At 40.7% G+C, this 10324-nt stretch overlaps 1 protein-coding gene across 2 annotated transcripts in view; it reads right to left on the reverse strand.

Annotated features, from left to right (window-relative positions):
• Positions 1–10324, reverse strand: part of mrtfbb (myocardin related transcription factor Bb) — a 48085-nt gene that overhangs the window by 34483 nt on the left and 3278 nt on the right. The window lies entirely within an intron of this gene.

Below are 10324 nucleotides of genomic sequence, written 5' to 3' on the forward strand. Positions count from 1 at the left end.
ACACACACACACACACACACACACACACACACACACACTATACACAATACATTTTGTGCATAAAATGTCAGAATTACAATTTCCCAGAATCCAATGTGTTGTCCCTGAATGTCTTATTTTCTCCAGCCTATAAAGCTCAAAGATATTCAGACCTTTCAATTACATAAAACTAAAGATGAAAGCTTAAAAACATCATTAAATAATTATTCAATAATCATAAAGGTTCAGTTCTTTTATGTCAGTTATCTAATCTATTAAATCTCATAAAATATAAAATGAAAGTGGGATGGTACAGTTTTGTACAGTAAAATCAATAGAGATTGAAATTTGCTTTTCAAACCCTATACAAATAAAAAACTATTATGTAAATGAGGCTTCAGTTTCTCCCTGTTCAGACAGGGTTTCCAGATGTTGTACCAGTGGTTAGACTGAAAAGAGTTGAGTGTGATGCAGAATTATAAAGACCACAATCAGTACAGTTTAATTTACTTTTGTCAACCAGTCATTTTCAAACATTATCTGTCCTTCTCTGCTCAGAAATAGACGCCATCGTTAGTGAGGAATGGAAATTGGCTTGTAATTTATGTGTCTACCTAGTGTATCAGTGACTTGGAAGCCAGTGGTTGAGTGTGATGGCAAATAAATGTCAGAGCTGTCAGACAATAAGTTCCATAAAAACAGCCCATTTTGGAGAGAATTTATAGGCATGATGTCCTCGGTTATCAGTTTCAATTCAACTCCAGCGAACGACTTAGGCAATAACGCTGTGAAAATACTGGGCGGAGGGGAGGATGTGGAGAGATAAGTGACTTGGGGAAAGTAAATTTGTCGAGAACAGCAGCAAAATAAATGTCCGTCCATCTGCGGTAAAATAGCGCTCTGACAGGAGCTCGGCCAAATAAAAAGCAACCATTTGTCGTAAATGGAAAAAAGTCTCATGGTCCTGCCACAAATTGGACAGCTTGATCATGTTGTCAAAACAGTGTTGCAAAGCGTGTTTTGAAAAGTAGCAGCAGTGACACGGACTCATTAAAACAAGCTCATGTGAGTCAACATGATGAAGTAGAGTACATTCATGATTTTATCAGAGACAAATCTGTAGAACTGGTGATATTTCTCATCTAAATGTACTTGTCAAGCAGAAAGTACTTCAGTCAGAATGTGAAACACGGATCAGTTAGATGTGTGTTAATGTGGCTGTCTGCAGATTGGGATGTTTTCAGACACTATTTGCAGATGATGATTGGCTGGACAGACCTGAGACTTTCCCCTCAGAGGTCAAATATAGCTCCAATTTGATTTGAGTAATCCAGCCAAGTGTCTGCCCTAGGTGTGTGTGTATGTGTGTGTGTGTGTGTGCACAGTCCTGCCAAAATCTCCCAGAGTGCATGTTAGGGAGATCAGCTTTGCTCCAGTAAAATGTGTGGGGCTGAAAATAGGCCTGATCGAAGAATAGTGTGTCATATTACATTGCACAGGAGACCCGTGCAGCTGAAGCTCTTACTGATGTCCTCTTCACTTCTCTAGACTGAGGTCTCCACTTCTCCCAAAACAGCACACAATGGACTCTAACAGGACACTGGTCAAGGTCACATTATCACATCACAACACTACACTACATAGCCGAGGCCTGAGACAGAGAGATACACAAAAAGTGAGAGTTGGCATCAACTGTGCTTCTTTTTTTGTTGATATCCTTCAGTTTTTATATAAATAAACTTTCATTTTTGGACTATAAACACTCATGTTAAAGTTTTAGAAGAGTTTTATTATCATTCAGATGTGAATTGTGAGTCATAATAAACAATTTGGTCCTCTGAGTGACACAAAGGTCTGTTTTTTGTTATTCGCTATAAAACCGTTCTGAGTTTGACTTTGCCTCTCTCACGCTTGTGCTTTGAAAGCCACTAGAAATAATCAAAGAAGCCACAAGCACTGTAAACACAGTAATGGGCATCCTGTGGGCAGCTTCACCTGGGAGCCGACTGGACGGACATTCAAAACGTTACAGCTACAGTTGAGTCACAATTCTCCGGGATCCGTGCCAACGCTGGCAGCCCAATTCTGGATATCTCTGCTGTGGCAGGTCCACACAGTTTTCTCTCCCTCCAAGCAGCGAATGTTCCCAGCACCAAAAAGTATTATGCCCCTCTCCCTCCCTCCCCACACACACACACACACACACTCACAAAAACCCCCACCACTTACAAACCCATATATCTGGGTCTCTCACACATAATGCGTCGCCTGCGGCAGGACTGTTTTTGAAAGGCAAGGTGAATACTCAATGACATCTGAAAATAACCACCGACAGCTGTGATTCTTGAAATGGAAGAAAAATTTGCTCTAATAAAGCTCTAGGTGTACTTTTTTTTTCTTTTTTTCTCAGACCAATATTTTAAATTAGTGACAGTGGGGCGTCATGGGTTTAGTGGAGAGTAAGGTGTAACTTTTATGTTGTGGCTCAGGTATCTCAAATCCCTGTAACATCTCAACAATAGCAAAATATCTATAATCGTCTTCACATACATTACCTGTGCAATGCTGAGACTTCTTTGATTAATAGATGTGCAGGTTTCCCTCCTTTGGCTAAATATTTCTGCACATTTAAAGGTTTGTTTGACATTGCATGCATTACCTTCATTTGCTTTACTTGGCTAATGAAAGAGGTAATGCAGCTAGTATCAATATGTCCGGCGGTAACAAAATACTCCCATCCTATAGCCAAAGCCGACTAATTAACACATTTTATCTTCTGTTTTTCGATCCCCACAAATAAACAGAAAGTGTGAAGAGATTTTTTTGCTGTTGCTGTTTTACAGGTGTTTATGTGCCGGACTATTTCTTGGCCATGGACAGTGACTTCCTGCAGTCTCGGGCTGGTTGCCTGGCCAGTGCTCAGAGCCAAGAAATAGTTTGGTGCTACTAGACGGACTGTGAGACTCCAGAGCCAGGCAAGCTGTTCCCTGTTTCCAGCCCTTATGCTAAGCTAAGCAAAGCTAACGGGATGCTGGCTGCAGCTTGGACGGACTTGAGAGTGGTCTTCACTTTCTTTTTCTACACTCTCTATTTCCCCAAAATGTCAGGCTTATACTTTACGACAAAAACCACAGGCTGTAGTCCTGTAATCATTGTTTGCTTCTCAAATTCTCACAGGCACATATAGAAATTGAAAGCCTGTTAGGTGTGATTTACGGGACGACGTGTATCGCAAAGTATGATGATGGAATTCAGGAGCAAAACAAGCAGGGGGTGAAGTCTCCTCAGCTCCAGGCAGACTGAAGCAGCCAGACAGGCATTTACTCCCAGTGGTCAGGAGGCTCATTATCCCCAGCGAAGCTCTCATGCAGTAGTTAGAGGAGAAGTGAACTCTCAACTCGCTATAATGAGCCTGGCATCCCACTAGAGACGTTTGGCATGAAGCTGGCCAACTTGGAGCGAGGCAGCCACCCTGTTGCTCTGCAGCTGACTGAGGCAGACGAGCGAGGGCCTCTGATGGCGTCCTGAATGAGGCTGTTAGGTGTCTTCTGCCAGGCATCGCTGTTTTCCACGGCTCTCTGTGGAGCTGGATCACCTGACGTTCAACTCACATGCACAGGACTTTATCTTTTAGGTCTTTCTCTGACTGAGGCTGTCGAGTCTTGCAGTTTGCAGAAAGAGGGGAGACTCAAAGATCTCTGCTCAACACCTCCTGGATTTTTTATTTTATTTTTTATGAGCCATTTCACTCCTCAGGTATCTGTAATTCACCTGCTACATTTATAGTATAATGGCAGGCAGTCCTTTAAAAGGATCATTAGACAAGAACAAGTCACATTTCCAAGTGAGCATTGATCTCATTTGTCTTCTGTGTAGTATGTTGTTATTTCGTTTTATTTGGACCTATGACTTTCCTCAGGCTACATGTTTGATCCTGCTGTGTCTCTTTCTGGTGTTTTTTTTTTATATATTTTGTGTGAATGAAGCATTGTTTGCACTTGAATACAACAGCACATTCAAGTAGCGCTTTTTTAGGGTTGAAGTTTCTGAGTTTTTCAACTTTTATATTAATGCCACTGTCAATGTCCAGAGACTGTCTGCTCAGTATCTAATGTGATATAGCCTTTTCCCTTATGAGCCAGACGTGATCAAAAGAGCACAAACACAATGACTGATACATGAGAGGAGAAGTGAGACATCTCTAAAATAGCCTTTTTCACAGAAATAACAAAAGAAAAATGTCCAAAAGTTTCTCCTCCCATTCGTTTCAACAACAGCTTTAAACTCAGAAAGAGTTTGAAGCCTTTCCGGTGGCTATTTCCAGCTATAGAGGAGTCAGATTATGAAGCCTGTCTTACAGGTCTTTGTCAGAGTAATAAGCAGACACACCTGCAGGTATGTCAGTGACCGAGCACTTCAGCTAAGTTCAGCTGTCTCCCAGGGGAGTCTCTTCCTGTCTCACAGAGCTGCCTCTCTATGGGGGAAATGACCAATGGATTGTGATTTATGTGACAATGAAATTTTAGATGTAACTGTGGACGAAAAAAATAAAAAGCGCATCTGAAACATCATGAGAGGTTGAGCACTAATCTGCTTTTAGGACACCATGAGACAGAAGACAGAAGCAGACGTCCTGCACCCCCCGCTCGCGCAATACGAGCAAGATTTCAAAAGCTCCTCTTTCTCATGACAAGAAAGGTCACTTGATCTCAAACCCTCTCAACCAGGCGCTTAGCTAATCAGATTTGGTTCAGCTTCTTTCAGCTTTGAGAGGACTTCTCGAAAAGACCGCTCAATTTTACACGCTCAGCTTCAAAAGTTTGTCCAAACCATAGAAAGCTATCACTGATAAAGCTGCAAATGCTTAGGGACCATTGTGAGCTGCCAGTCTATCTAGCGATTGGTTTGCACTACACACACACACACACACGCGGCACACACACACACACACACATCCTTGTAATGCTATCTTTGTGAGAACACTCATTGACATAATGTATTCCCTAGACCCTTACCCTAACCTTAACCATCCAAAACAAATGCCTAACCTTAACCATTACTCTTAATAAACCTAATTATAACCAAAAGTCTTAACCCTCAAACAGCCCTTGGAAAAAAAATGTCCTCACTTCCCAAAAATGTCCTCACTCTGTTGGTTAAAAACTCTTTCCGGTCCTCACAATGTAGTAAGTACAAGAACACACACACACACAAGAAGCTTTTTCTCTGTTGCATAGATTGAACTCCGTTTCATGAAGACAAACTGGAAACACCAAGACAACTTGAGAAATAGGCCACTTTGATAACAGTGACTCCACAAAGGGAGCTCAGAATGATGCTGCTTTTCTAAATGTATATTTGAGCTTTAACAAAACCAAGACCTACTAACTATACAGCACATGTCAGAGCAGTAATAATCCCCAGAAAGCCAGTTTCCAGTAGAGTAGTGACCTTGAAGCTCCTGCTACTGTATCGCTTATTTTTCATCTGCAGGAAATCTCAAAGTAATATCCTGCAGCCGTATAGTATCAGGTCATGAAATACATTGGCACAGTACAGTGTGCTATCAGGTCTGTCTCACTCATGGTCATCCTGGCTATTTTTTCTGTTACCATGACAACGTTTCTCTGCACTCCTCTGCCTCTTGATTGTGTGTGGAAAATGAGCAAGAAGACAAAGGGAAAAATGTCAGACGCCCGAGAAGCAGAGATTGAACACGGACGAAACCGTCAGCGCTGACTGGCCTACTTTGTCTACAAAATGACTTAAAGGCCTCGCCTCGACGCGTTTGAGGTGTTGCGTATCTAACCAATTTTAGTCTCGGCGTTGGAGGCTATGTATAGTCATGGAAAAGTGTGTTGCTCCATCTTACAAGCCAATCTTTCCCTGTCATCCTTCATTAATAACAGAGTCACATGGTCTGAGACTCAGGTCTGCTTTTCAACTATTCAAATTTCATACAGACTAGTTAGAGGTCTCTTTTTTTTTCGCCCAGTATCCTCTAATACTTTTTATAACTAGGACAAAGGAGAAATGAAAACAAACTCACTGGCTATTCACCAGGGCCCACACTGGGTCCAAAAGCCCGAAGTGAAAGCTTACAGCTTTTTGACCCAATAAGACTTCATCAACAGTGAGGGCCTCGGCCTCCATTTATCAAGCATCTCACGATCTTTCCAGACATCACACTGAGAGGTAAACTAGGACTCAAAACACTAAAACTCTCCTCACAGACACAATGTGCATGTATGTCGAAACATTAACTCTCATTATAAGTGGCTTGGTGTACTGAGCCTTTCAGACGATGACTCAATGTCCTCACTCAGAACTTTAGTGCATGTGGACACCTGAGATGATCCTTAAGATGTATCAGTATGTCTGATACAATTCAGAGACAAAGATAAAAAGTTGGTGCTGACTGGCCTACTTCATCTAGATCCTGCATATTTCACCAACTTTAGTCTCATATACAATAATAATCGCATGGACTGTACGGACAATTGCAGACCTACTTTCGTCAACGTGTTTAGCATAATAACAGCTTAGATTGGTTTTAAGCAAAGATTGTAATTGAGGTAAAAATACGTCCCTCTTCAACATGAGACAGTCTTTGATGAGCCGGAGGCAGTGGCTGTCAACACACTTCCCTTTGCTCGTCATACTTACGACAACCACTAGATGTCGCCTGACACAACAAAACTATGGGTCTTAAAGAGGAACTATACAAGATTTACAAATAGCTTCAGAGTAATTGTAATGATTAAATGACTTATTACAGGGAGAATGGAGGCTCCACCTTGCATCTCTTGCCCAAAAGCCAACCTTGCAAGATCAGCGCCTCCGACCCGAGGTCCCTACGACACAAACATGCGGCCAGTAATCCGTAATGTATTTTTTTTACTTTACCGACCTCGGTAGACATCGCGACAAGGATTGCCTTCGCACCAGCTTCATTGAAAACAAATGCGCATGGCCAGAAGGGGAGGGAGGAGGGTTAGCGATGAGTTTTTACGGCTGTGAAAATATGCACTCCGAAACTGTAGGGGGAGCTCCGTCAAGAAAAAAATCAACCAAAACAGCGATAAAGCGACCAGACTTGCACAGTACCTCAAACCTGCTGCGCAAACAACCAATAAGCTTTTTTTTTTTTTACAGGAGCTAGTCTCCGTACATTGATTTAAAGCAAAATTTTGCTAACATATGGTTTAACATCCATTTTTACAAGCTTGAGAGGAGGATCATCTTCAAGCAATGTAATCATATAAACAAAAATAGGACAATAGGACACCTTTAAAATAAATGTAACCAAGTTGAGAAGATGTACAACTAGTTGAATCAGTCCTGAGCAGGCAGACTGTCTGCTCTTTGGTGGCTGGAAAACACACTGTACTCCCTCATATTGGAACAATGAGTAGTTCATCCAGTATCAAGAGAATCTGGAGATGAAAAGAAACCACGGAGTTGATAAAGTCAAATCAGAAGGTCAGGTACATTTGTTTGTGTGTCTCACTTTGAAGCGGAAAGCTTCAAGCCATGCAGGCATGAATAACTCATACAGCTGTGAGCGGAGGCCATAATATCACTGGGGTCACATGACAAAAGACTGTCTGCATGACACCTACTGCTTTATATTGGTCCCACAAGCCTTCAGAGAACATCTGTTGAAATTAAGCTACACACATTTCACTGCTGTGACTTAAACATCAAATATGAATATGATGATACTATATTTCATCTGATGATCAAAATAATGTCATGTGAAGACAGAGTAGTTTATATAACTGGACAGGGCTTTGTCATGAAGGGTCCTCCCAACAACCTCTTTACACACTGGAATAATAAAGCACGAAGCAGCAATGAACACTGATATTTCAGGATGGGAAAGGTCAGCACGATGACAGCAAGTCTTCCCTAGAGAAATATTTTCTGCTATCGGTAAAAACCCTCAGATTTTCTCATTACATCACCCAACGACATGTATATACAGTTCACACAGTGTAACTTCATAAACTTCATTTTGCACTGCACATGGCTAACAGAAAATTACAAGGTGGAGGCTCTGAGGAATCTTGTATGTACATTTACAATCAACTTACTTATAATTAGAGGGCATGTGTGTAAATGGGTATTTTTGGAGTCCACTGAAAATGTGGTATTAATCTTCACAGCACGCCTTTGAAGCATGAGTCCCTTCAACCTGCCCAACAGTGTGTTTTAAAATGACATGTAGCCTACAAAAATTGTTTAAAAACAACAGATAAATATAGCACCTCCATGTGCAGGAGTTACAGAAAGTGCAAATCAAATCATTTGTCAGAAGCGTTAATGTATAAATATACATCTTTTCACACATACGACTCAAAACAACTTCAGTGTGTAAATACACCACATATTATTTTTTACAGCTATTAAACATTTGAAAATGTACATTATGTGCAGATTGAGGAGGTTTTTTTTGACAGTTTTGGCCATGATATGAAAAAACATATATACAGTATATTCTAAGACACTGATGTTGTGGTTCACATACAGGTAGTTGTATGGAGCGACAGAGCCGTCTGTATGTGTGGTCTCAGGCCTGAGCCGATCCATGTGACAGTTGCATTAACTCAGACAAAACAGAGAGGGATTACATTTAAATTCCCCACTGTGTGAGTATTTAATTAAGCTCTTTCTGGTCTTCCCACCTGCTCCCATCCCAGGAATGACTGGTACCGTAAAAATGTTTGTGGCAAAGATGTAGCTGCAAGAGTCATGCAGCTGCAGCCCTGTCGCACAATGTGTTGAAATTTATGCTTGGACACGTTTGATCTTTTGTTGTTGTCATGGGGAAAAAATGGAATAAAAATATGCCACTGTTCCTGTTTCAAACACAGGACAACAGATCCATTTCATTTATTTTCACAATGCCACTTTTGTATTTATTCAGTTAGTCAGGTATAATGCGTCCAACTTGGTACGCACAAACAAAACACAAACAAAACAAAAGATACAACAGCCACAGAACAAACTAATTATCACCTAAGTTTCTGCAATTATTTAAAACATCCTCAGTGGACTCTGCTCTAGCTTTGCTCGGAGAAGCTTCTGGATTTCATTTATTAGCAGAGTTGGAAATACAATAAAAGATAATTTTTGACACCTTTTTTAACTCTGGTTTTTGTTGTTTTTCTGTAAGATAAAAATACCGTCCACATAATGAAGCTGTAGAAAAGTGCTGCATAGTATTAATAATAAAATAAGAAGCCGTGACAGCAGCTATGTTTCACAGGGTGTCATCAACACTGACCAGCACCATAACGAGAATACCAACTGGTACAGCAACAAATCTATGACATGTTCATTTCACTTGGCAGTCGTCTAACAGGAGAGCATTTAAATGAAATGTCACCGTCTGGAGATCAGCTGGTCCTCATAAAGCTGTTGTGGTTTTACTTTAAAGGAACGCTAAAGTTTCATCCCTGGGGACTGTGCGCACTATTTATAGGGAACTTTAAAGATGCACAAAGACGAGACAAGCAAAACCTCCCCTGACAGCCAATTGTAAATAAAACTTGCCTCTCACGGCTAAGATGATTCAACATCAAACAAAAAAGAGTGAGATTTCTCAAGTGGCAGATGGTAAGCCTCCTTTCATTAATCATAATTTTAGATGAAAAGGTTTCTCTAAAAATAAATCGCCAACTAGCTGTTTTCAGATCAATGCTTGTCAAGGCCCCTTCATCATCTGTTTTCTGTTTGTAAATGATCGGTAATTAATAGCTGGACGGTCAGCCCAAGGTCTGTGGCATGATGATACGAACACTGAAATAAAGTGGTAATTTAAGGGTTAATCAAAGTCTACTTAAAATCTGAAAAATCTGTATAAATGACAATATTCAGATATGATTTCAAAGTTTCCTTGGACAGTTGGTTCGGCGTGTGTCATTTATGCTGATAACAAGTCTGCGAGTACATTCAAATTACATCTGACACGCTTTTGACCAGTAGTGGCGATGATTAATTGCTACACGTCCGTGCAGCAGTATTAAGTAATGTTGTATTTTGTGCTTATATTCTGACCCTTCTAAAGAATAGCAGAGATGAACTCTCTGCAGAGCTGTTTTCTTGTTGGAGTGGATGAAACTCTGAATGGTCATTTTCACTTTTGTGTTACAACTGTGTGGGAGAGGTGATTAATAACCGAGGCCAGCCGGGTTACAGCTCTAATAAAACCTGCTATGCATATTCACATGGCATTAACATGTATGAAGGGAAAACTATCTGTTCTTCAATTTGCTCGAAACATCTCTTTGAGATGATGCTATTATAATATATTAAAAACATCATCCTTTCTCATTTCTGC

The sequence above is a fragment of the Trachurus japonicus genome, chromosome 8, assembly GCF_045865225.1.
Source record: "Trachurus japonicus isolate A0001 chromosome 8, Traja_1.0".
In the NCBI taxonomy this organism is placed as follows: domain Eukaryota; kingdom Metazoa; phylum Chordata; class Actinopteri; order Carangiformes; family Carangidae; genus Trachurus; species Trachurus japonicus.